The sequence below is a fragment of the Carcharhinus amblyrhynchos genome, unplaced genomic scaffold (genome assembly GCF_965287045.1).
Source record: "Carcharhinus amblyrhynchos unplaced genomic scaffold, sCarAmb.v2.hapA scaffold_480, whole genome shotgun sequence".
In the NCBI taxonomy this organism is placed as follows: Eukaryota; Metazoa; Chordata; class Chondrichthyes; order Carcharhiniformes; family Carcharhinidae; genus Carcharhinus; species Carcharhinus amblyrhynchos.
The window spans coordinates 44,524-72,500 of record NW_027650220.1 but is presented as its reverse complement, the minus strand read 5'-3'; the positions used below and the strand labels follow the sequence as shown (position 1 = coordinate 72,500).

General features: G+C 53.3%; 1 pseudogene across 1 annotated transcript; it reads right to left on the bottom strand.

Moving 5' to 3' along the window:
* Positions 1-4,146: 4,146 nt before the first annotated feature.
* On the bottom strand, positions 4,147-17,172 carry LOC145339466 (fish-egg lectin pseudogene; annotated as a pseudogene). Its single transcript, XR_013886028.1, has 3 exons — positions 16,929-17,172; positions 7,391-7,733; positions 4,147-5,043 (listed from the first exon to the last, which is right to left on the bottom strand). The product of XR_013886028.1 is annotated as a fish-egg lectin pseudogene (transcript).
* Positions 17,173-27,977: the final 10,805 nt, after the last annotated feature.

Below are 27,977 nucleotides of genomic sequence, written 5' to 3'. Positions count from 1 at the left end.
CTGTCAGAGGGTCAGTGCTGAGGGAGTGCCGCACTGTCAGAGGGTCAGTACTGAGGGAGTACCGCACTGTCAGTGGGTCAGTACTGAGGGAGTGTCGCACTGTCAGAGGGTCAGTGCTGAGGGAGTGCCGCACTGTCAGAGAGTCAGTGCTGAGGGAGTGCTGCACTGTCAGAGGGTCAGTACTGAGGGAGTGCCGCACTGTCAGAGGGTCAGTACTGAGGGAGTGCCGCACTGTCAGAGGGTTAGTGCTGAGGGAGTGCCGCACTGTCAGAGGGTCAGTACTGAGGGAGTGCCGCACTGTCAGAGGGTCAGTGCTGAGGGAGTGCCGCACTGTCAGTGGGTCAGTGCTGAGGGAGTGCCGCACTGTCAGAGGGTCAGTACTGAGGGAGTACCGCACTGTCAGAGGGTCAGTACTTAGGGAGTGCCGCACTGTCAGAGGGTCAGTGCTGAGGGAGTGCCGCACTGTCAGAGGGCCAGTACTGAGGGAGTACCGCACTGTCAGTGGGTCAGTACTGAGGGAGTGTCGCACTGTCAGAGGGTCAGTGCTGAGGGAGTGCCGCACTGTCAGAGAGTCAGTGCTGAGGGAGTGCTGCACTGTCAGAGGGTCAGTACTGAGGGAGTGCCGCACTGTCAGAGGGTCAGTACTGAGGGAGTGCCGCACTGTCAGAGGGTTAGTGCTGAGGGAGTGCCGCACTGTCAGAGGGTCAGTACTGAGGGAGTGCCGCACTGTCAGAGGGTCAGTACTGAGGGAGTGCCGCACTGTCAGAGGGTCAGTGCTGAGGGAGTGCCGCACTGTCAGAGGGTCAGTGCTGAGGGTGTGCCGCACTGTCAGAGGGTCAGTGCTGAGGGAGTGCCGCACTGTCAGAGGGTCAGTACTGAGGGAGTGCCGCCGCACTGTCAGAGGGTCAGTACTGAGGGAGTGCCGCACTGTCAGTGGGTCAGTGCTGAGGGAGTGCCGCACTGTCAGTGGGTCAGTGCTGAGGGAGTGCCGCACTGTCAGAGGGTCAGTGCTGAGGGAGTGCCGCACTGTCAGAGGGTCAGTGCTGAGGGAGTGCCGCACTGTCAGTGGGTCAGTGCTGAGGGAGTGCCGCACTGTCAGTGGGTCAGTGCTGAGGGAGTGCCGCACTGTCAGAGGGTCAGTGCTGAGGGAGTGCCGCACTGTCAGAGGATTTGGGACAGGATGAGTCCATTTGAAATTTATCCAATCAGATCAGAACCAGGAGTTAGATAAATTAAGACAGTAATAAAAGTGAGTTTAGTTCCTGTTTAAACAGGATTAATATTGTTGGAACATATTAATTATTGTCACCTAATCCATCCCACAATAACCATACACTGCCATTCTACCAGTGCATTCACAACTGAGTTCAGCACTGCCCATGCCACAGTGCCTGTGAATAGATTCTCCCCAGTGAGACAGGAGGGTTACTGCAGTGTGGAGAGGTTTATAAACTCACGGTGGCACAGTGCTTAGCACTGCTGCCTCACAGCGCCAGGGAGCCAGGTTCGATTCCTGGCTTGGGTCACTCTCAGTGTGGAGTCTGCACATTCTCCCCGTGTCTGCGTGGGTTTCCTCCAGGTGCTCTGGTTCCCTCCCTCAGCCCAAAGGTGTGCGGGTTGGTTGGATTAGTCATGCTGAATTGTGGGATTAGCGGGGTAAATATGTGTGGTTACGGGGAGAGAGCCTGGGTGAGACAACTGGACAGATTGAAACAACTATATGATGATACCAACAAGTCCCACCCCACCATCAGACTCACCATGGACTACTCTCCGGAATCGGTTGCATTCTTGGACACACACATCTCCATTAAGGACAGTCACCTCACTGTACCACAAGCCCACAGATAACCTGACGATTCTCCACTTCTCCAGCTTCCACCCTAAACGCATTAAATAATCCATCCCCTACGGCCAAGCCCTCCGTATACACAGGATCTGCTCAGATGTGGAGGATCGCAACACCTCCAGACACTGAAAGATGCCCTCATTAGAACAGTGATATGGTTCTCAGCTCATCGATCGACAGTTCCGATGCGCCACAGCGAAAAACTGTTCCGATCTCCTCAGAAGACAAACACAGGACACAGTGGACAGAGTACCCTTCGTCACCCAGGACTTCCCCGGAGCGGAGAAGCTACGACATCTTCTCCAGAGTCTTCAACATATCATTGATGAAGACGAACATCTCGCCAGGGCCATCCCCACACCCCCACTTCTTGCCTTCAAACAACCACACAACCTCAAACAGACCATTGTCCACAGCAAACTACCCAGCCTTCAGGAGAACAGTGACCACAACACATAACCCTGCCACAGCAACCTCTGCAAGACATGTCGGATCATCGACACGGATGCCATCATCTCACGTGAGAATACCATCCACCAGGTACACGGTAAATATTCTTGGAACTTGGCCAACATTGTCTACCTGATATGCTGCAGGAAAGGATGTCCTGAGGGTTGGTACATTGGGGAGACCATGCAGACGCTATGACAACGGATGAATGAACATCGCTCGACAATCACCAGGCAAGACTGTTCCCTTCCTGTTGGCGAACACTTCAATGGTCACGGGCATTCAGCCTCTGATCTTCGGGTAAGCATTCTCCAAGGTGGCCTTCACGACACACGACAGCGCAGAGCCGCTGAACAGAGACTGATAGCCAAGTTCCGCACACATGAGGACGGTCTCAACAGGGATCTTGGGTTCATGTCGCACTATCTGTAACCCCCGTGACTTGCCTGGGTTTGCAAAACCTCACTTACTGTACTGTCTGGAGACAATACACATCTCTTTAAACTGTGCTTAACCCTCTCTCCATTCACATTGTCTGTACCTTTAAGACTTGATTACCTGTACAGAATCACATTCCAAACATTATTTTGTAAATTGAGTTTGTGTCTTTACGCGCCCTGTTTGTGAACAGAATTCCCACTCACCTGAAGAAGGAGTAATGCTCCGAAAGCTGGTGGCTTTTGCTACCAAATAAACCCATTGGACTTTAACCTGCAAGACTCCTTACAGTGTTTGATGGGGACAGTGCAGAGGGAGCTTTACTCTGTATCTAACCCCGTGCTGTACCTGTCCTGGGAGTGTTTGATGGGGACAGTGTAGAGGGAGCTTTACTCTGTATCTAACCCCGTGCTGTACCTGTCCTGGGAGTGTTTGATGGGGGACAGTGTAGAGGGAGCTTTACTCTGTATCTAACCCCGTGCTGTACCTGTCCTGGGAGTGTTTGATGGGGGGACAGTGTAGAGGGAGCTTTACTCTGTATCTAACCCTGTGCTGTACCTGTCCTGGGAGTGTTTGATGGGGGGACAGTGTAGAGGGAGCTTTACTCTGTATCTAACCCCATGCTGTACCTGTCCTGGGAGTGTTTGATGGGGACAGTGTAGAGGCAGCTTTACTCTGTATCTAACCCCATGCTGTACCTGTCCTGGGAGTGTTTGATGGGGGGACAGTGTAGAGGCAGCTTTACTCTGTATCTAACCCCGTGCTGTACCTGTCCTGGGAGTGTTTGATGGGGGGACAGTGTAGAGGGAGCTTTACTCTGTATCTAACCCCATGCTGTACCTGTCCTGGGAGTGTTTGATGGGGACAGTGTAGAGGGAGCTTTACTCTGTATCTATCCCCGTGCTGTACCTGTCCTGGGAGTGTTTGATGGGGGGACAGTGTAGAGGGAGCTTTACTCTGTATCTAACCCCGTGCTGTACCTGTCCTGGGAGTGTTTGATGGGGGGACAGTGTAGAGGGAGCTTTACTCTGTATCTAACCCCGTGCTGTACCTGTCCTGGGAGTGTTTGATGGGGACAGTGTAGAATGAACTTTACTCTGTATCTAATGCCATGCTGTACCTGTATTGGAAAGTTTTCAAGTGAACATCATTGAGAATGCACCAGGGAGCAGTTAACTGCCAAGCAGATGTCTGAATTTGAACTGACTTGAATTGACAGTGTGCCGGATTGGAACTATTGGGTAGTATTTAATTGATGTATAATGTATGTGAGGCAGTTCTCCTCATATTTTTCCAATATCACTGAAACATTTTGTTAGCTGATGATTGTCACATTGTATTTGATGAAATCTTGCCATGCCTTTATTGATTCTGCCTTTCCTATATTCCATCAGTGACATTTCAAAAAGAAACTATATCGCAGATTCAAATGTGTCCTTGAGTCATTCTGAAATTGTATCGGACACACAAATACAGCTGTAGGAGAAACATTCTATGAGGTGGGTACCATTTTGTCAGTACCAGTTCCCCACTCGAATAGTTCCAAATGAATTTTGCTGCCTCACCCTTTCCCCCTAACCCTGCTCAAAACATTAATCCAGTTTTCCTGAAAGGTTGAACCATTTCCTCTATTTTACAACAACTCACAATGCAAGGGGAAAAAAACCTCCTAATATCACTCCCAGCACACTCTATAATTTGACTTTGAATAAATAACCCTTCCCATCCACACCCCCATCCAGAGAACATGAACTTTTTCATTCATTATAATCTTATCGTTAAATAAACTCCACTGAATTGTCTCTTAGCCTGTTTTCAAATTCTCCTAGTCTCTCACGAGTGGGAGGTAGGACTTCAGGCCGGAGAGTATTGTTGAGTTTTCAGGAGACAATTCTGTCAGCTCAAGTCTACAGAAGACTGCCCCAGTCGACACACTTCTTGTCAGTGTCCGTAGCCCCCTATGTCACCATACTGTGCGAGCAACGCAGTGTTGAGTTCCATCAGTACTTAAGGCTCATTTTTATTGGTTAGAGTTACCAAACAAATCACGAATTTCCACTGAGGCAGAGAGATTGGCTGCTATGGGGGGGCCACAGAGGTTAGATCTGTGTTGCGGGCGATATTGGGTTTGTTCAGGACGTCCACGCAGTCAATCGATGTCTTCACTTGAGCATTTGACTATCCTCCCATCGATGCGCACCAGCCAGAGATGCCCCAGGTCCCAGGAAGCGTGGTTAAACCGGAGGTTTCCGATCTGTATCTTGGTCCAACCCCAGCCAGTAGGACGGTCGGTGGTGATTCCCTTCCTGTAGTGGGAGAAAGAAAAGAGTGAGAGTCTGGCATAGTTCCAACAGTCCATCACTCCCCAAATCCTCTTCCTGTCCCGACACCCCTCCCTATCTCTGTAACCTCCTCCAGCCCCGACACCCCTCCCTATCTCTGTAACCTCCTCCAGCCCCGACACCCCTCCCTATCTCTGTAACCTCCTCCAGCCCCGACACCCCTCCCTATCTCTGTAACCTCCTCCAGCCCCGACACCCCTCCCTATCTCTGTAACCTCCTCCAGCCCCTACACCCCTCCCTATCTCTGTAACCTCCTCCAGCCCCTACACCCCTCCCTATCTCTGTAACCTCCTCCAGCCCCTACACCCCTCCCTATCTCTGTAACCTCCTCCAGCCCCTACACTCCTCCCTATCTCTGTAACCTCCTCCAGCCCCTACACTCCTCCCTATCTCTGTAACCTCCTCCAGCCCCTACACTCCTCCCTATCTCTGTAACCTCCTCCAGCCCCTACAGGGCACCTGATTGCTGAGAGCGCTTTGCTTTACATGAGAATAAATTAGTTTTTAAACTCACAAAAGCTTGCTGCTGGAATTACCTAATCGGGTCCCACACTCTGAGATTAAGAAAAAAACATGCCTTTTATGGAGAAGATGACTGGTCACAGGTAATAAAAGGAACACAGGAATTCTCACTATGGAATTCACCACGGAGAGAGTGTTTTCCCTATTTGGACATTCGAGACTAAGAGGCCTAGTTTAGGTTAAAGGGTGGTATATTGGGGGAGAGATGGTTTCGTGATATTATCACTAGACTATTCAACTAGCAACTCAGCTCATGTTCTGGGGAAATAGGTGCGAGGTGATGCATTTTGGTAGATTGAACCAGGGCAGGACTTACTCAGTTAATGGTAGGGCGTTGGGGAGAGTTACAGAGATCTAGAGGCACAAGTTCAATAATCCTTGAAAGTGGAGTCACAGGTGGACAGAGCGGTGAAGAAGGCATTCAGCATGCTTGGTTTCATCGGTCAGAACATTGAATACAGGAGTTGGGATGTCTTGTTGAAGTTGTACAAGACATTGGTAAGGCCACACTTGGAATACTGTGTACAGTTCTGGTCACCCTATTACAGAAAGGATATTATTAAACCAGAAAGAGTGCAGAAAAGATTTACTCGGATGCTGCCGGGACTTGATGGTTTGAGTTATAAGGAGAGGCTGGATAGCCTGGGACTTTTTTCTCTGGACTTAGGGGCGAACTTGTAGAGATCTATAAAATAGTGAGGGACATAGATAAGATAGGTAGTCAACATCTTTTCTCAAAGGTAGGGGAGTCTAAAACTAGAGGACATAGATTTAAGGTGAGAGGGGAGAGATGCAAAAGAGTTCGGAGGGGCAATTTTTTCACACAGAGGGTGGTGAGTGTCTGGAACAAGCTGCCAGAGGTAGTAGTAGAGGCGGGTACAATTTTGTCTTTTAAAAAGCATTTAGACAGTTACATGGTACGATGGGTCTAGAGGGATAAGGGCCAAATGCAGGCAACTGGGGCTAGCTTGGTGGTTAATAAAAAAGGCCAGGATAAGTTAGGCCGAAGGGCCTGTTTCCATGCTGTAAACCTCTGTGATTCTATTAAACAGGTTCGAATCCTGCCTCAGCAGATGCGGAATTTGAATTCAATAAAAAATATCTGGAATTAAGAATCTACTGATGACCATGAAACCATTGACAGAAAAACCCATCTGGTTCACGAATGTCCTTTAGGGAAGGAAATCTGCCATCCTTACCCCGGTCTGGCCTACTTGTGACTCCAGAGACACAGCCAATGTGGTTGACTCTCAACTGCCCTCCAAGGGCAACTAGGGATGGGCAATAGAATCTGGCCAATCAGCCACGCCCGTGTCCCACGAATGAATAAAAAAAATTTCGAGCAGAAATGAACTTATTTCACTCAGAGGGTCATGAACGTGTGGAATTCTCCATCCCAGAATGGGGTAGAGCCCAGAACATTAAAGAAATGTGAGGAGGAGATGGAAAGGGATGGAGGGTTAATGGAGATGAGGCCCAAATGAGATCAGCCATTTTGTATTGAATGGGGGGACAGTATTGAGGGGCAGAATGGCCTACTCCTGCTGCTATTTTCCGCATTTTCAGATCCCTGGTCCTTACGTGAGTGAAGGCAGAAGATTGTGGGTTGAAGGTCCATTCTCAAGTGCAGTGATTTAGCCCGGGAATCTGGTCAGAGGTGCTGTCTCTTTCTGGGCGAAACAGGAGGCCTGTGACGCGGTGACTAACATTGTCAGGCCTGAGGCCTAGATACGCCCCCCACCTCCCCGAGGTCCCAAACTTCACAGGAGGCACAGGAAGGGCACTTACCTCATGTACAGTTGCTTGGTAACACTGATCCCAAAGACCCGTCCGTCGCTGCCCACCTCGATGTTCTGGAACTTTCCGAAGACGCGGGTCCAGCTGGTGCCGATGCAGGAGGATGGCTTGACGTTGAGGCGATAGTAGACGTCCTTGGCCAGGGTGACCCCCCAGCAGCCCAGGGGCCCACAGGAGTAGTAGCGGATCCGGCTGCCGATACTGTGGAAAGCTGCCGAGTGGTTGTTGGCGGCTGAGGCCAGGTCTGGGCTGTTGATGCAGAAAGTGGATCCGAACTGGTCAACGCCGGCCAGGATTCGCTCACCGCCCGCGTCCAGCTGGATCAGTTCACCGTCTGCGGGGGGGGGAGGGGAGAGTGGAGTTAGCTTCCGTCTGATAACACTGCGCTCACCGTCTGTACCCGAGCGGACCCCCCACTACCCCCATGTCCCCCCGTACCCCCCAATACCCCCATATCCCCCCATGTCCCCCCCCATACCCCCCGCTACCCCCATATCCCCCCATGTCCCCCCGTACCCCCCAATACCCCCATATCCCCCCCCGTACCCCCATATCCCCCCATGTCCCCCCGTACCCCCCGACTCCCCCATATCCCCCCATGTCCCCCCGTACCCCCCGACTCCCCCATATCCCCCCATGTCCCCCCCGATACCCCCATATCCCCCCATGTCCCCCCCGTACCCCCCCCGTCTCCCCCATATCCCCCATATCCCCCCATACCCCCCCGACTCCCCCATATCCCCCCCGTACCCCCCGATACCCCCATATCCCCCCGTACCCCCCGATACCCCCATATCCCCCCATACCCCCCCCGACTCCCCCATATCCCCCCCGTACCCCCCGATACCCCCATGTCCCCCCGACTCCCCCATATCCCCCCATGTCCCCCCCGTACCCCCCGACTCCCCCATATCCCCCCGTACCCCCGATACCCCCATATCCTCCCATACCCCCCGATACCCCCATATCCCCCCATACCCCCCCGACTCCCCCATATCCCCCCCGTACCCCCCGATACCCCCATGTCCCCCCGACTCCCCCATATCCCCCCATATCCCCCCGTACCCCCTGATACCCCCATATCCCCCCATACCCCCCGATACCCCCATATCCCCCCGTACCCCCCGACTCCCCCATATACCCCCCCGTACCCCCCGATACCCCCATATCCCCCCGTACCCCCCGATACCCCCATATCCCCCCGTATCCCCCCCCGGCTCCCCCATATCCCCCCCGTACCCCCCCGACTCCCCCATATCCCCCCCGTACCCCCCCGACTTCCCCATATCCCCCCCGTACACCCCCGACTCCCCCATATCCCCCCATGTCCCCCCGTACCCCCCCGATTCCCCCATATCCCCCCGTACCCCCCCTGACTCCGCCATATTCCCCCGTACCCTCCCGACTCTCCCATATACCCCCCGTACCCCCCGACTCCCCCATATCTCCCTGTACCCCCCGATATCCCCATATCCCCCGTACCCCCCCTAACTCCCCCATATCTCCCCATACCCCCGATACCCCCATGTCCCCCTGTACTCTCCCCGACTCCCCATATCCCCCCATATACCCTGACTCCTCCATGTGCCCCCTGTACACCCTCACACCCCCATATCCGCCCATACCCCCCAATACCCCCATATCCCCACACACCCCGACTCCTCCATATCCCCCCCATATCCCCCATACACCCTGACTCCCCCATATCCCCCATACCCTGATACCCCATTTACCCCGTACCCCCCCAGACTCCCCCATATCCCCCCCCGTACACCTGGTTCCCCCATATCCCCCTAAAACCCCAATGCCCCCATATCCCCCATACCCCCCGACACCCCCATATCCCCCCATACACCCCAACTCCCCCATATCCCCCGTACACCCCAACTCCCCCATATCCCCCTAAAACCCTAATACCCGCATATCCCCCGTACATCCCGACTCCCCCATATCCCCCCTGTACCCCCCCCGACTCCCCCATATCTCCCTGTATACCCCCAGACACCCGCATATCCCCGTACACCTCGACTCCCCCATATCCCCTCTGTTCACTGACAACTGCCCCATACCTCCTCGATATCCCCCGACTCCCCCATAGTCATTCTGCAACCCCCGACTCTCCCACATCTGCTCCGTACCCCCCTGAACTTCCCCATAACCCCTCTGTATCCCCCCAACTCCCCCACATCCCCTCCATACCCCTGATCCCCCCATATCCCCTCTGTATTCCCCCCCCAACACCCCAAATCCCCTCCATACCCACCAACTCCCCCATATTCCCTCCGTACTCCGCGACTCCCCCATTTCCCTTCATATCCCCCCCCCCGACTCCCATATCCCTCCGTACACCCCGAATACCCCATATCCCCTCCACAACCCTGATTCCCCGATATCCCATCTGGACCCTCTGACTCCACCATACAGTGCAGCACCCCCTGCACACCCCCACAACCCCTCTGTACCCCCCAACTCCCCCATATCCCCTCCATACCCCCACCGACTCCCCCATATCCCCTCTGTACCCCCCCCGACTCCCCCATATCCCCTCTGTACCCCCACCGACTCCCCCATATCCCCTCTGTACCCCCCCGACTCCCCCATATCCCCTCTGTACCCCCCCGACTCCCCCATATCCCCTCTGTACCCCCCCGACTCCCCCATATCCCCTCTGTACCCCCCAACTCCCCCATATCCCCTCTGTACCCCCCAACTCCCCCATATCCCCTCTGTACCCCCCAACTCCCCCATATCCCCTCTGTACCCCTCAACTCCCCCATATCCCCTCTGTACGTCCCAACTCCCCCATATCCCCTCTGTACGTCCCAACTCCCCCATATCCCCTTTGTACCCCCCAGCTCCCCCATATCCCCTCTGTACCCCTCAACTCCCCCATATCCCCTCTGTACCCCCCAACTCCCCCATATCCCCTCTGTACCCCCCAGCTCCCCCATATCCCCTCTGTACCCCTCAACTCCCCCATATCCCCTCTGTACCCCCCAACTCCCCCATATCCCCTCTGTAACCCCCCAACTCCCCCATATCCCCTCTGTACCCCTCAACTCCCCCATATCCCCTCTGTACCCCCCAACTCCCCCATATCCCCTCTGTACCCCCCAACTCCCCCATATCCCCTCTGTACCCCCCAACTCCCCCATATCCCCTCTGTACCCCCCAACTCCCCCATATCCCCTCTGTAACCCCCCAACTCCCCCATATCCCCTCTGTAACCCCCCAACTCCCCCATATCCCCTCTGTACCCCCCAACTCCCCCATATCCCCTCTGTACCCCCCAACTCCCCCATATCCCCTCTGTAACCCCCCAACTCCCCCATATCCCCTCTGTACCCCTCTGTAGGAAGAAGGATCGGATTGTTTCTGAGGGTCTTCGGTGCATGTGTTTCAATGCTAGGAGTGTGACTGGCAAAACAGATGAACTGAAGGCAATAATGTTCGAAAGGAAGTTGGAAGTGGTGGCAGTGACAGAGACTTGGTTAAAGGAAGGGCAGGACTGGCAGTTGAATGTTCCCGGGTATAAGTGCTTCAGGCGTGATAGGGGTGGGTCGCTGAGAGGTGGGGGAGTGGCGTTGTTAGTTAAGGATTGCATCATAGCAGTGCAGAGGGAGGGAGGTATAGAGGATATAGGAATCGAGTCGCTATGGGTGGAGTTGAGGAATAGGAAGGGAGATGTTACTATGTTGGGTGTGTACTACAGACCGCCCAACAGCCCGAGGGCTGTGGAAGAAGGGATAAGCAGGGACATTCTAGATAAGTGCAGGAAGAATAGGGTGGTGGTAGTGGGAGATTTTAATCTCCCCGGGGTAGATTGGAAGGTGCCGAGATCAGAGGGTGCTGACGGGGAGGAATTTGTACAGTGTGTAATGGAAGGATCCCTGGAGCAGTATGTGGATAGCCCGACCAGAGAGGGGGCTATACTGGACTTGGTTCTGGGGAATGAGCCTGGGCAGGTGGTTGACGTTGTAGTAGGAGAGCATGTGGCTAATAGTGACCACAACTCTGTCTGGTTTAAGATATTAATGGATAAAGATGAAGCCTGTCCTAAGGGGAGGGTGTTAAACTGGGGGAGGGCTAGATACAACCGGATTAGGCAGGATCTTAAAGATACGGACTGGGGTAAGCTGTTTGATGGCAGGTCGACGCTGGGTATGTGGGAGTCTCTCAAGGGAAAACTAAAATCTTTGCAGGAAAGACATGTGCCGGTCAAGAGGAAGGATGGGAAGGGTAGGATTAGAGAGCCGTGGGTAACTAGGGATATTGAGGACCTGGTCAGGAGGAAGAGGGAGGCGTACATTAGATCTAGGCATTTGAGGACAGAGATAGCGTTAGAAGAATACAGAGAATGTAGGAGAGAACTTAAAAGGGGCATCAGAAAGGCAAAAAGGGGCCATGAAATGGCTTTGGCGGGTAGGATTAAAGAAAATCCTAAGGCATTTTACTCCTATGTTAGAGATAAAAGGATGGTTAGAGGGAAGATTGGTCCTCTCAGGGACAGAGGAGGGGTACTATGCTTGGAGCCTGGGGGAATGGGGGAGATCCTGAATGAATACTTTGCGTCGGTATTCACGCAGGAGAGGGGCCTGATGTCTGGTGCTGTGCTTGAGGAGTTTGAGGATCCGTTGAGGGAAATAGTCATCACGAGGGAAGAGGTGTTGGGACTTTTAGACAGTATAAAGACGGATAAATCTCCGGGGCCTGATGGCATCTATCCCAGGCTGCTAAGGGAGGTGAGGGATGAAATTGCTGGGCCTCTGACGCAAATCTTTGTCTCTTCTTTGGACACAGGTGAGGTCCCAGAGGATTGGCGGATTGCAAATGTAGTACCGTTGTTTAAAAAGGGTCAGAGGGATAACCCAGGGAATTATAGGCCGGTGAGCTTGACTTCAGTTATAGGCAAGCTAATGGAGAGGATCCTCAAGGATAGGATGTATGAACATCTGGAGCGCTGCAATCTGATCAGGGATACGCAGCATGGCTTCGTTACAGGGAGGTCGTGCCTTACGAATCTAGTGGAATTTTTTGAAGAGGTGACAAAAACGGTTGACGAAGGACAAGCCGTTGATGTTGTCTATATGGATTTCAGTAAGGCGTTTGACAAGGTCCCTCATGGTAGGCTGATAGAAAAGGTGAAGGCTCATGGGATACAAGGCCAGGTATGTAGATGGGTGGAGAACTGGCTTGGGAGGAGGAGACAGCGGGTAGTAGTGGAAGGCTCCTTTTCCAATTGGAGGTCTGTCACCAGTGGTGTGCCGCAGGGCTCGGTACTAGGACCTCTTCTATTTGTGGTATATATTAATGACTTGGAAGAGGGGGTAGGTGGTGTGATCAGCAAATTTGCTGATGACACTAAGATGGTTGGATTGGCAGGTACTGAGGAGCAGTGCCTGGCAATGCAACAGGACATAGACAGGCTGGTAGATTGGGCAGATAGATGGCAAATGGAATTTAATCCGGAGAAATGCGAGGTGATGCACTTTGGCCGGAATAATGTGGAGGGGAGTTATACGATAAAAGGTAGAACTATCCGGAGTATAGATACGCAGAGAGACCTGGGGGTGCAAGTGCACAAGTCCCTGAAGGTGTCGGTGCAGGTGCAGAATGTGATGAGGAAAGCGTATGGTATGTTAGCCTTCATAGGAAGGGGTATAGAATATAAGAGTAGGAGTCTGATGTTGCAGTTGTATAGAACGTTGGTTAGGCCTCACTTGGAGTACTGCGTCCAGTTCTGGTCGCCGTACTACCGGAAGGATGTAGAGATCCTGGAGAGAGTGCAGAGGAGATTTACCAGGATGCTGCCTGGTATGGAAGGGCTGTCTTACGAGGAAAGATTGAATGAACTTGGGCTGTTTTCCCTTGAGAGACGTAGGCTGAGGGGGGATCTAATAGAGGTTTATAAGATTATGAAGGGGATAGATAGAGTAAATGGTGGTAAGCTTTTTCCGCTATTAGAAATGGATAGAACGAGGGGTCACGGGCTTAGGGTGAGGGGGGCTAGGTATAAGACAAATATTAGAGGGCAGTTTTTCACGCAAAGGGTAGTGGGGGTGTGGAATGCACTACCGAGTAAGGTGGTGGAAGCAGGCACGCTAGGGTTGTTTAAGAGTCACTTAGACAGCCACATGAGCGGGCTACATATAGGGGGATATAGCAGGCCTTACTAAACATTGTAGGCTTGGGAATACGTTTTGCCTCAGGGATGTTACAGTCTTTGCCTGTTTAATAATGAATTTTTTGTCTCCACAGGCATTTAAGTCCACCTTGTTGACCAGCAAGGGGCATGCAGGCGGCAGGTTGTAGTGGGCTGCTCTTGGATGTTGCTTCGGGAGTTGCCTATTGCTTCATGTCGTTAGTGTGCTTAAACTGGACCATCTCAAGGGCAACATGACAGCTCAGAGACTATCTCTGTTGCTGTGCGGACACATGGATTTGGGCCTGTGTCTGTGGGAGTTTGCACGTTCTCCCCGTGGTTGCGTGGGTTTCCTCCGGGTGCTCCGGTTTCCTCCCACATCCCAAAGATGTGCTTTTAGGCTGATTGATTGGGTAACAAATTGTCCCCAAATTGGACCTCCCTGATCCTCGCACGTTAGGCCTAGACTAAAATCATGAATAGGTCACTGAGACAATGGGACGGCGGCGCGGGCTCGTTGGGCCGAAGGGCCTGTTTCCTGTGCTGTGTTGTTCTTTGTTCTTTGTACCCCTCAACTCCCCCATATCCCCTCTGTACCCCCCCAACTCCCCCATATCCCCTCTGTACCCCTCAACTTCCCCATATCCCCTCTGTAACCCCCCAACTCCCCCATATCCCCTCTGTACCCCCCAACTCCCCCATATCCCCTCTGTACCCCCCAACTCCCCCATATCCCCTCTGTACATCCCAACTCCCCCATATCCCCTCTGTAACCCCCAACTCCCCCATATCCCCTCTGTAACCCCCAACTCCTCCATATCCCCTCTGTAACCCCCCAACTCCCCCATATCCCCTCTGTACCCCCCAACTCCCCCATATCCCCTCTGTACTCCCCAACTCCCCCATATCCCCTCTGTACACCTCAACTTCCCCATATCCCCTCTGCACCCCCCAACTCCCCCATATCCCCTCTGTAACCCCCCAACTCCCCCATATCCCCTCTGTACCCCTCAACTTACCCATATCCCCTCTGTAACCCCCCAACTCCCCCATATCCCCTCTGTAACCCCCCAACTCCCCCATATCCCCTCTGTACCCCCCAACTCCCCCATATCCCCTCTGTACTCCCCAACTCCCCCATATCCCCTCTGTACACCTCAACTTCCCCATATCCCCTCTGTACCCCCCAACTCCCCCATATCCCCTCTGTACCCCCCAACTCCCCCATACCCCCTCTGTAACCCCCCAACTCCCCCATATCCCCTCTGTACACCTCAACTTCCCCATATCCCCTCTGTACCCCCCAACTCCCCCATATCCCCTCTGTAACCCCCCCAACTCCCCCATATCCCCTCCGTACCCCCCAACTCCCCCATATCCCCTCTGTACGTCCCAACTCCCCCATATCCCCTCTGTACCCCCCAGCTCCCCCATATCCCCTCTGTACCCCTCAACTCCCCCATATCCCCTCTGTACACCTCAACTTCCCCATATCCCCTCTGTACCCCCCAACTCCCCCATATCCCCTCTGTACCCCCCAACTCCCCCATATCCCCTCTGTACCCCTCAACTTCCCCATATCCCCTCTGTAACCCCCCAACTCCCCCATATCCCCTCTGTACCCCCCAGCTCCCCCATATCCCCTCTGTACGTCCCAACTCCCCCATATCCCCTCTGTACCCCTCAACTCCCCCATATCCCCTCTGTACCCCTCAACTTCCCCATATCCCCTCTGTACCCCCCAACTCCCCCATATCCCCTCTGTACCCCCCAACTTCCCCATATTCCCACTGTACCCCTCAACTCCCCCATATCCCCTCTGTACCCCCCAACTCCCCCATATCCCCTCTGTACCCCCCAACTCCCCCATATCCCCTCTGTACCCCCCAACTCCCCCATATCCCCTCTGTACCCCCCAACTCCCCCATATCCCCTCTGTACCCCCCAACTCCCCCATATCCCCTCTGTACCCCCCAACTCCCCCATATCCCCTCTGTACCCCCCAACTCCCCCATATCCCCTCTGTAACCCCCCAACTCCCCCATATCCCCTCTGTACCCCCCAACTCCCCCATATCCCTCCGCAACCACCTAACTCCCCCATATCACCTCCGTACCCTCCCCCACCCCCTCATACAGCCTAGCCCCCTGAATACACAACCCCACCCTCCCCTACACCCTCTCTATACCCCCGACTCCCCCAAACAGCCCAGCACACCCTGTACACCCCCTCTGAAACTGTCACACTCTCTCCGCAAAACCACACCATTGCCCCTCACACACCAACACCCCCATATCCCCCCCCGACCCCCCGCAGCTACAGTAAACACCGCAGATCCTCGAGGCCCTGTCCCTCCCTCCATAACACCTCATCCATTCCCACATACCCTCCACACTCCTCAGTTCGTCCACAGGAACGCACACTCTCCCCCCAGCTATTCCCAAATCCCTCCCTATCCCCGTCCTACCCCTACACCGCATCCGTAGTCCTCAAAACCTCATAAACAAGCCCAACCGCAACACACCCCATCCCAAAACAACCACTCCCCCACAACCTGTCTACACTGTCAGAGGGTCAGTACTGAGGGAGTGCCGCACTGTCAGAGGGTCAGCACTGAGGGAGTGCCGCACTGTCAGAGGGTCAGTACTGAGGGAGTGCCGCACTGTCAGAGGGTCAGTACTGAGGGAGTGCCGCACTGTCAGAGGGTCAGTGCTGAGGGAGTGCCGCACTGTCAGAGGGTCAGTACTGAGGGAGTGCCGCACTGTCAGAGGGTCAGTACTGAGGGAATGCCGCACTGTCAGAGGGTCAGTGCTGAGGGAGTGCCGCACTGTCAGAGGGTCAGTACTGAGGGAGTGTCGCACTGTCAGAGGGTCAGTGCTGAGGGAGTGCCGCACTGTCAGAGGGTCAGTGCTGAGGGAGTGCCGCACTGTCAGAGGGTCAGTGCTGAGGGAGTGCCGCACTGTCAGAGGGTCAGTGCTGAGAGAGTGCCGCACTGTCAGAGGGTCAGTACTGAGGGAGTGCCGCACTGTCAGAGGGTCAGTGCTGAGGGAGTGCCTCACTGTCAGAGGGTCAGTGCTGAGGGAGTGCCACACTGTCAGAGGGTCAGTACTGAGGGAGTGCCGCACTGTCAGAGGGTCAGTGCTGAGGGAGTGCCGCACTGTCAGAGGGTCAGTACTGAGGGAGTGCCGCACTGTCAGAGGGTCAGTGCTGAGGGAGTGCCGCACTGTCAGAGGGTCAGTACTGAGGGAGTACCGCACTGTCAGAGGGTTATTATCTCCAGCTATTCCCTACATTCCAACACTGTCTCTAATTCCTAAATCCTTTATTAAGCAGGAAACTCTCCGCTCAGTGATTCCTTTGGAAAGATGTGAAAAATCCCAGACTTACTCAGAATGGGGCTCCAGGCTCCGGAGACCATCCGGAAGATCTTTCTCTCGTGGTTCACTCCCCAGATTCCTGCTGGGCCCACAGTGACGTGTTTGAGAGATCCTGGGATGCGGATCCAGGAATCCCGCAGCCTGGTGTATACAGCACCAGTGCGATTCACTCCAAACACCATCCCAACACCCGCATCAATCTGCTTCAGAACTCCAGCAATGTCCTTACATCGTGTCGCTGGAGAGAGAGAGAAAACAGGGCAACGTTAAAACTGAAATTCCACATTCCCAACTGAACCCCTCCCCCAGTCACATATCCACACACTGACTCTCCCCCTACCTGTCCAACTCCCACACTCACTCTCTGTTTATCTGTCTTTCCACTTATATCCCTCGCTCTCTCTTTCTCTCTCTCTCACTCTTTCTGCCTCTCTCTCCCTCTCTGTCTCTCACTCTCTCTGGCTCTCTCTCGCTCTGTCACTCTCTCTCTCTCTCCGGCGCTCTCTCTCTGTCTCTGTCTCTCTCTCTCTTTCTGCCTCTCTCTCTCTCTGTCTCTCTCTCTCTCTTTCTGCCTCTTTCTCTCTCCTCTCTCTCTTTCTGTCGCTCTCTCTCTCTCTCTGTCTCTCTCTGTCTCTGTCTCTCTCTGCCTCTGTCTCTCTCTGGCGCTCTCTCTCTGTCTCTCTCTGTCTCTGTCTCTGTCTCTCTCTGGCGCTCTCTCTCTGTCTCTCTCTCTCTCTGTCTCTGGCGCTCTCTCTCTGGCGCTCTCTCTCTCTCTCTCTCTCTCTGGCGCTCTCTCTCTCTCTCTCTGGCACTCTCTCTCTGGCGCTCTCTCTCTCTCTGTGGCGCTCTCTCTCTCTGTCTCTGGCACTCTCTCTCTCTGGCGCTCTCTCTCTCTTCCTGCCTCTCTCTCTCTCCTCTCTTTCTCTCTCTGTCTCTCTCTCTCTCTGTCTCTCTGAACAAAACAACAAAGAACAAAGAAAATTACAGAACAGGAAGAGGCCCTTCGGCCCTCCAAGCCTGTACTGACCATGCTGGATTAAAACTCCCTACCCTTCCGGGGACCATATCCCTCTATTCCCATCCTATTCATGGATTTGTCCAGATGCCCCTTAAAACTCACTATCGTCTCCGCTTCCACTCCCTCCCCCCGGCAGCGAGTTCCAGACACCCACCCCCCTCTGTGTAAAAAGTCTGCCTCGTACATCTCCTGTAAATCTTGCCCCTCGCACCTTAAACCTGTGCCCCCCCCCCCAGTAATTAACTCTTCCACCCTGGGAAAAAGCTTCAGACTATCCACTCTGTCCGTGCCTCTCATCATCTTGTAGATTTCTATCAGGTCTCCCCTCAACCTCCAGTGAGAACAAACCAAGTTTCTCCAACCTCTCCTCATAGCTAATGCCCTCCATACCAGGCAACATCCTGGTAAATCTTTTCTGTACCCTCTCCAAAGCCTCCACATCCTTCTGGTAGTGTGGTGACCAGAATTGAACGCAATATTCCAAGTGCAGCCTAACTAAGGTTCTATAAAGTGTCAACATGACTTGCCAATTTTTAAACTCAGTGCCCCAGCCGATGAAGGTAAGCATGCCGTATGCCTTCTTGACTACCTTCTCCACCTGCATTGCCACTTTCAGTAACCTGTGTACCTGTACACCCAGATCCCTCTGCCTATCAATACTCTTCAGGGTTCTGCCATTTACTGTATATTTCCTATCTGTATTCGACCTTCCAAAATACATTACCTCACATTTGTCCGGATTAAACTCCATCTGCCATCTCTCTGCCCAAATCTCCAACTGATCTATATCCTGCTGTATCCTCTGATGGTTCTCATCGCTATCCACAAATCCACCAACCTTTGTGTCGTCCGCAAACTTACTCATCAAACCAGTTACATTTTCCTCCAAATCATTTATATATATTACAAACAGCAAAGGTCCCAGCACTGATCCCTGAGTAACACCACTTGTCACAGCCCTCCATTCAGAAACACACCCTTCCACTGCTACCCTCTGTCTTCTTTGACCGAGCCAGTTTTGTACCCACTTTGCCAGCTCACCTCTGATCCCATGTGCCTTCACCTTCTGCACCAGTCTGCCATGAGGGACCTTGTCAAAGGCCTTACTGAAGTCCATGTAGACAACATCCACTGCCCTACCCTCATCAATCATCTTCGTCACTTCCTCGAAACACTCGATCAAGTCCGTGAGACACGACCTCCCCTTCACAAAACCATGTTGCCTCTCACTAATACATCCACTTATTTCCAAGTGGGAATAAATCCTGTCTCAAAGAATCCTCTCCAATAATTTCCCTACCACTGATACAAGGCTCACCAGCCTGTAATTCCCTGGATTATTCTTGCTACCCTTCTTAAACAAAGGAACAATATTGGCTATTCTCCGATCCTCTGGGGCTTATGTTTCTCTCTCTCTCTGTATCTCTCTTTGTCTCCCTCTCTCTCTCATTCTGTCTCCCCTCCTCTCTGTTTTGTCTTTCTAACTCTCGTCTCTCTCTCACACTCTCGCAAGCGGATAAGAAATGTAACACTTGATACTTCCAGACAGACTGAGGCAGAGGGTCAGGAATCAGGGGCTGTGGAAGGATGTCTTTGGGTCTGAGTAACAGAATCAGGGATAATGTGCAGAGAATGTGAGGATTTGATTTGATTTATTATTGTCACGTGTATTAACATACAGTGAAAAGTATTGTTTCTTGCACGCTATATAGATAAAACATACTGTTCATAAAGAAGGAAGTGAGAGAGAGCAGTGTTACAGTCCTAGCCGGATGGAGAGAAAGATCAACTTAATGCGAGGTAGGTCCATTCAAAAGTCTGACAGCAGCAGGGAAGAAGCTGTTCTTGAGCCAGTTGGCTCAGACTTTTGTATCTTTTTCCCGACGGATAAGGTGGAAGAGAGAATGTCCGGGATGCGTGGGGTCCTTAATTATGCTGGCTGCTTTTCCCGAGGCAGCGGGAAGTGTAGACAGAGTCAGTGGATGGGAGGCTGGTTTGTGTGATGGATTGGGCGACATTCACCACCCTTTGTAGTTCCTTGTGGTCTTGGGCAGAGCAGGAGCCCAGACCGAGCTGTGATACAACCAGAAAGAATACTTTCTACGGGGCATCTGTAAAAGTTGGTGAGAGTCAGAGCGGACAGTCTGAGTTTACAAGACAGGATGGAGAGTGGGAACTGGAATTCGGGATGCAGAAGGGACAGGTTTGACGCTGGAAGCTATTGAAGGGAGGGATGTGGCAGAAATGGAGTTAATTTAAAGATTTTTCACTTACCGTTACTAAAAGCAAGAAGAGACAATGTGAAGGTGAGAAGAGCCTTCATTTCCCCTCTCGGTCCTGTGTCTGTCCCGTCTCCCACAGGATTCAGAGCTGCAGAGACTGAGGGAGTAAAACACCAGGGTTAAGTTGATTTATTAGTGTCGCAAGCAAGCTTTCGGCAGCACAGTGACACAATGGTTAGCACCGCTGTCTCCCAGCGCCAGGGACTCCGGTTCGATCCCAGCCTGGGGTCACTGACTGTGCGGAGTCTGCACCTTCTCCCCATGTCTGCGTGGGTTTCCTCCAGGTGCTCCGGTTTCCTCCCACACTCCAAAATACGTGCTTCCTTCTGGGAGATAGGTGCCCCTTCCCTCCCCCTCCGTCACCTCTATTCCACTCCCTGCCCCAGGCACCCCAGGCAGGAGGGGACGGCCACTCGGATCCCTCAGGCCTGTGACAGACTGTCTCCCCGCCTCGTTTCCCCAATGCTGCCCCCCCTCCCGTAGGCCCCACTCACCCTCGCAGCTCTCGCGGCCTCCTCCAGCTCTTCCTCGCTCGCTCTCTCTCTCCCTCTTCACACCGAAGATACAACTTTTATTTTGGAGAACTGTCCAGTCACAGGGCAGGGATTGGCAGCTCAACCCCGCCCTCTCCTGGCCCCGCCCCTCCCCCCCTCACCCCCCTCGGCCCTCCTCCCCCCCTCACCCCCCTCGGCCCTCCATCCCCCTCTCAGCCCCCTCGGCCCTCCTCCCTCCTCACCTCCCTCGGCTCTCCTCCCCCCCTCAGCCCTCCGCCCCCCCCTCACCCCCCTCGGCCCTCCTCCCCAACTCACCTCCCTCGGCCCTCCTCCCCCTCTCACCCCCCTCAGCCCTCCTCACCCCCTCACCTCCCTCGGCTCTCCTCCCCCCCTCGGCCCTCCTCCCCCTCTCACCCCCCTCGGCCCTCCTCCCCCTCTCACCCCCCTCGGCCCTCCTCCCCCTCGGCCCTCTGCCCCCCTCTCACCCCCCTCGGCCCTCCTCCCCCTCTCACCCCCCTCGGCCCTCCTCCCCCTCTCACCCCCCTCGGCCCTCCTCCCCCTCGGCCCTCTGCCCCCCTCTCACCCCCCTCGGCCCTCCTCCCCCTCTCACCCCCCTCGGCCCTCCTCCCCCTCGGCCCTCTGCCCCCCTCTCACCCCCCTCGGCCCTCCTCCCCATCTCACCCCCCTCGGCCCTCCTCCCCCTCTCACCCCCCTCGGCCCTCCTCCCCCTCTCACCTCCCTCGGCCCTCCTCCCCCTCGGCCCTCTGCCCCCCTCTCACCCCCCTCGGCCCTCCTCTTGTTGAAGCTGACCGAGGGATAAGATGATACAAATTTTCAGAGTTCCGTTCCCCAATCGCCATGACAACTATCAAACACGTCAAGCGAAAGCGGGTAGGATTACCTCGATAACTTTGTGTCAAAGATTATACGTTCCCAGTCAGTTGGGCTCAGCAGAAAGTGAACAGAAACTGCTTTGTCAATCGCTCCCACTCTCTGATACATTGATACCAACAGTGAGCAGAATTCTGTGTCCGAGTGTTTCTGGAACTGGGAATGTGTGAATGTCTTCCCCGCAAGTAACCCAGACACTGTTACTCTGTATCTAACCCTGTGCTGTACCTGTCCTGGGAGTGTTTGATGGGGGACGGTGTAGAGGGAGCTTTACTCTGTATCTAACCCCGTGCTGTACCTGTCCTGGGAGTGTTTGATGGGGGACAGTGTAGAGGGAGCTTTACTCTGTATCTAACCCCATGCTGTACCTGTCCTGGGAGTGTTTGATGGGGGACGGTGTAGAGGGAGCTTTACTCTGTATCTAACCCTGTGCTGTACCTGTCCTGGGAGTGTTTGATGGGGGACGGTGTAGAGGGAGCTTTACTCTGTATCTAACCCTGTGCTGTACCTGTCCTGGGAGTGTTTGATGGGGGACAGTGTAGAGGGAGCTTTACTCTGTATCTAACCCCGTGCTGTACCTGTCCTGGGAGTGTTTGATGGGGGACGGTGTAGAGGGAGCTTTACTCTGTATCTAACCCCGTGCTGTACCTGTCCTGGGAGTGTTTGATGGGGGACGGTGTAGAGGGAGCTTTACTCTGTATCTAACCCCGTGCTGTACCTGTCCTGGGAGTGTTGATGGGGGACAGTGTAGAGGGAGCTTTACTCTGTATCTAACCCCGTGCTGTACCTGTCCTGGGAGTGTTTGATGGGGACAGTGTAGAGGGAGCTTTACTCTGCATCTAACCCCGTGCTGTACCTGTCCTGGGAGTGTTTGATGGGGGACAGTGTAGAGGGAGCTTTACTCTGTATCTAACCCCGTGCTGTACCTGTCCTGGGAGTGTTTGATGGGGGACGGTGTAGAGGGAGCTTTACTCTGTATCTAACCCCATGCTGTACCTGTCCTGGGAGTGTTTGATGGGGGACGGTGTAGAGGGAGCTTTACTCTGTATCTAACCCCGTGCTGTACCTGTCCTGGGAGTGTTTGATGGGGGACAGTGTAGAGGGAGCTTTACTCTGTATCTAACCCCGTGCTGTACCTGTCCTGGGAGTGTTTGATGGGGGACGGTGTAGAGGGAGCTTTACTCTGTATCTAACCCCGTGCTGTACCTGTCCTGGGAGTGTTTGATGGGGGACAGTGTAGAGGGAGCTTTACTCTGTATCTAACCCCGTGCTGTACCTGTCCTGGGAGTGTTGATGGGGGACAGTGTAGAGGGAGCTTTACTCTGTATCTAACCCCGTGCTGTACCTGTCCTGGGAGTGTTTGATGGGGACAGTGTAGAGGGAGCTTTACTCTGCATCTAACCCCGTGCTGTACCTGTCCTGGGAGTGTTTGATGGGGGACAGTGTAGAGGGAGCTTTACTCTGTATCTAACCCCGTGCTGTACCTGTCCTGGGAGTGTTTGATGGGGGACGGTGTAGAGGGAGCTTTACTCTGTATCTAACCCCATGCTGTACCTGTCCTGGGAGTGTTTGATGGGGGACGGTGTAGAGGGAGCTTTACTCTGTATCTAACCCCGTGCTGTACCTGTCCTGGGAGTGTTTGATGGGGGACAGTGTAGAGGGAGCTTTACTCTGTATCTAACCCCGTGCTGTACCTGTCCTGGGAGTGTTTGATGGGGGACGGTGTAGAGGGAGCTTTACTCTGTATCTAACCCCGTGCTGTACCTGTCCTGGGAGTGTTTGATGGGGGACAGTGTAGAGGGAGCTTTACTCTGTATCTAACCCCGTGCTGTACCTGTCCTGGGAGTGTTTGATGGGGACAGTGTAGAGGGAGCTTTACTCTGCATCTAACCCCGTGCTGTACCTGTCCTGGGAGTGTTTGATGGGGACAGTGTAGAGGGAGCTTTACTCTGTATCTAACCCCGTGCTGTACCTGTCCTGGGTGTGTTTGATGGGGACAGTGTAGAGGGAGCTTTACTCTGTATCTAACCCCGCGCTGTACCTGTCCTGGGAGTGTTTGATGGGGACAGTGTAGAGGGAGCTTTACTCTGTATCTAACCCCGTGCTGTACCTGTCCTGGGAGTGTTTGATGGGGATAGTGTAGAGGGAGATTTACTCTGTATCTGACCCCGTGCTGTACCTGTCCTGGGAGTGTTTGATGGGGGACAGTGTAGAGGGAGCTTTACTCTGTATCTAACCCCGTGCTGTCCCTGTCCTGGGAGTGTTTGATGGGGACGGTGTAGAGGGAGCTTTACTCTGTATCTAACCCCGTGCTGTACCTGTCCTGGGAGTGTTTGATGGGGGACAGTGTAGAGGGAGATTTACTCTGTATCTAACCCCATGCTGTACCTGTCCTGGGAGTGTTTGATGGGGGACAGTGTAGAGGGAGCTTTACTCTGTATCTAACCCCGTGCTGTCCCTGTCCTGGGAGTGTTTGATGGGGACGGTGTAGAGGGAGCTTTACTCTGTATCTAACCCCGTGCTGTACCTGTCCTGGGAGTGTTTGATGGGGGACAGTGTAGAGGGAGATTTACTCTGTATCTAACCCCGTGCTGTCCATGTCGTGGGAGTGTTTGATGGGGGACAGTGTAGAGAGAGCTTTACTCTGTATTTAGTCACCGTCTGAGTATCACCTACCTGGGGGGCTCGAATAGATGATCATTTTTCTGAGTGTGTTTATGTTTGAAGTATTTTATAAATGAGAACTGTCACAAGCTCACTGGGAATGGGCTTTTTGAAATCAAAACTAATGCCAGTCAGAATTAGTTGAAACGTGAATTCTTCCCACTTTGCAGGCAGTTTAATACAAATGTGGTTTTTCTCTCTGTGACTATTATTTCAACGTCTCAACTTTTTGAGACATTTTGGAGGTATCTTGGTGTTTCAGACACTTCCGAGCAGAGACGCAATTTCAGGAAATATTCGCTACAACGCCACACGAGGAACTTGAGATAAAAAGTTTAAGCTCATGGAATAAAGGGGTCAGTGAGAATGTGAATACAAAAGTATCAGAAGCAGTGTGTCATGGTAACTGGACACTTTTTCGCGACGGTGGAAAGTTTTATAGTGGCGTTTCTGGTGTTATTGAGAACCAGTACTTTCCCTGATTTAATGATTTGGATTTTGGAGTGCAAGGGAGATAATTTCAAAATTCCAGGCTGACAACAAACTAGGGGAGCATTATAAACAGCGTGGAGGACAGTGTAGAGTGTCGAAAGGACATAGAGATGGTGGGGGAGTGGGCAGAGAGGAGGCAAATGCAGTTTAGTACAGAGAAGTGTGAGATGATTTGTTTTGGTAGGAAAAACATGGAGAGACAAAAAAATGAGGTAAAATTCAGAAGGGGTGCAGGAACAGACATAGCTTGATGTGTCTGTGCAGAGATCATTGAAGGTGGTAGGATAGCTGGAGAGAGCAGTTAATAAAGGAAATAGGATCCTGGGTTTTATTAATAGGGACACAGAATTTTATTTATTCATTTATTAATGTCACAAGTCAGCTTACATTAACACTGCAATGAAGTTTACTGTGAAAATCCCACACTCCGGTGCCTGTTCGGGTACACTGAGGGAGAATTTAGCACAGCCGATGCACCCAAACCAGCACATCTTTCAGACTGTGGGAGGAAACTGGAGGAAACCCACGCAGGCACGGGGAGAACATGCAGACTCTGCACAGACAGTGAGCCAAGCTCGGAATGGAACCTGGATCCCTGGCGCTGTGGGGCAGCAGTGCTAACCCGCTGTGCCACCGTGCTACCCAAGAGTACAAGAGCAAGGCGGTTACGCTGAACTTAACGCAAGTTAGACCTCAGCTGGAATACTGTGTACAGTTCTGGGCACCACAGAACGTGAATGCATTGGAGAGAGGAAGAGGTTTACAAGAACAGTTCCTGGGATGAGAAACTTCAGTTAGGAGGATAGATTGGAAGGGCTGCAACTGAAAAGGGGCAGTGAAGAAGGTAAATGGTACGTTAGCCTTCATAGCGAGGGAATTTGAGTATAGGGATAGGGATGTTTTGCTACAATTGTACAGGGTGTTGGTGAGGCCATACCTGGAGTATTGTGTGCAGTTTTGGGCTCCTTATCTGAGGAAGGATGTCCTTGCTATAGAGGGAGTACAGCGAAAGTTTACCAGGCTAATTCCTGGGATGGCAGCTCTGTCATATGAGGAGAGACTGAGTCGGTGAGGATTATATTCACTGGAATTTAGAAGAGTGAGAGGGAATTTCATAGAAACTTGTAAAATTCTAAGAGGGTTAGAGAGGGTGGATTCAGAAAGAATGTTCCCGATGGTGGGGGAGTCTAGAAATAGGGGTCGTAGTTTGAGGATAAGGGGTAAATCTTTGAGAACTGAGGTGAGGAGAAATTTCTTCACCCAGAGAATGGTCAATGTGTGGAATTCAGTCCCACAGAAAGTAACTGAGGCTAAAATGTTGTGTAATTTCAAGAAGAAATTAGATGTAGCTCTTGGGGCTAAAGGGAATAAGGGGTGGGGGGGGAGAGAAGGGTGGATCAGGATATTGAATTTGATAATCAGCCATGATCAGAATGAATGGTAGAACAGGCTCGAAGGGCCGAATGGCCTGTTCCAGTTTCGATGTTCTCCTTGGAAAGCAGGAAGCTGAGGGGAGTTTCGATCGGGGTGTTCTGAGTCACAAGGGGTCTGAATAGAAGAGACGGGGAGAAACTGTTCCCACTCGTAAAAGGATGGAGAATGAGAGGGCGTGGATTCCGAGTGATTTACAAAGAAAGCAAGTGTGAGATGAGAGAGATATTTCTTACCCAGCGAGCGATGGGATCCTGGAACGTGCAGCCGGGCAGTGTGCTGGAGGCTGGTTCAATCGAGAGGAATCGGATGATGATTGGGAATGAATGAATGTGTAGGGGGTACAGTGGGGGGGGAAAGGCAGGAGAAAGGACCAGGATGGCCTAAATGTCTCCTTGTGAGCCAGAACGATGCGAGATTCTCCCCACGGGGGCAGGTTACTGACACAACCATCGGAAGAAGGACGGAGTGATCGGGATTCCCTCACCCAGAACTTGCTCGTGTTTGGGTCTTCTCATCTCAGCTGTTCAGCTGCCAAAGCCATCACACACTGCAAACCCGCCTGTTTACAACACACACCGTTCACAACTCACACAAACTACAACACGGAACCCTTTCCCATTCATATCCAAATCCCTCCTCACACCTCCTCCATCTCTGTAACCTCCTCCAGCCCCTCCAACCCTCCCTATCTCTGTAACCTCCTCCAGCCCCTACACCCCTCCCTATCTCTGTAACCTCCTCCAGCCCCTCCAACCCTCCCTATCTCTGTAATCTCCTCCAGCCCCTCCAACTCTCCCTATCTCTGTAACCTCCTCCAGCCCCTACACCCCTCCCTATCTCTGTAACCTCCTCCAGCCTCTACACCCCTCCCTATCTCTGTAACCTCCTCCAGCCTCTACACCCCTCCCTATCTCTGTAACCTCCTCCAGCCCCTACACCCTCCCTATCTCTGTAACCTCCTCCAGCCCCTACACCCCTCCCTATCTCTGTAACCTCCTCCAGACCCAACTCCCCTCCCTATCTCTGTAACCTCCTCCAGCCCCTCCAACTCTCCCTATCTCTGTAACCTCCTCCAGCCCCTACACCCCTCCCTATCTCTGTAACCTCCTCCAGCCCCTACACCCCTCCCTATCTCTGTAACCTCCTCCAGCCCCTACACCCCTCCCTATCTCTGTAACCTCCTCCAGCCCCAACTCCCCTCCCTATCTCTGTAACCTCCTCCAGCCCCTCCAACTCTCCCTATCTCTGTAACCTCCTCCAGCCCCTCCAACCCTCCCTATCTCTGTAACCTCCTCCAGCCTCTACACCCCTCCCTATCTCTGTAACCTCCTCCAGCCTCTACACCCCTCCCTATCTCTGTAACCTCCTCCAGCCCCTACACCCTCCCTATCTCTGTAACCTCCTCCAGCCTCTACACCCCTCCCTATCTCTGTAACCTCCTCCAGCCTCTACAACCCTCCCTATCTCTGTAACCTCCTCCAGCCTCTACACCCCTCCCTATCTCTGTAACCTCCTCCAGCCCCTACACCCCTCCCTATCTCTGTAACCTCCTCCAGCCCCAACACCCCTCCCTATCTCTGTAACCTCCTCCAGCCCCTACACCCCTCCCTATCTCTGTAACCTCCTCCAGCCCCAACTCCCCTCCCTATCTCTGTAACCTCCTCCAGCCCCTACACCCCTCCCTATCTCTGTAACCTCCTCCAGCCTCTACACCCCTCCCTATCTCTGTAACCTCCTCCAGCCCCTACACCCCTCCCTATCTCTGTAACCTCCTCCAGCCCCTA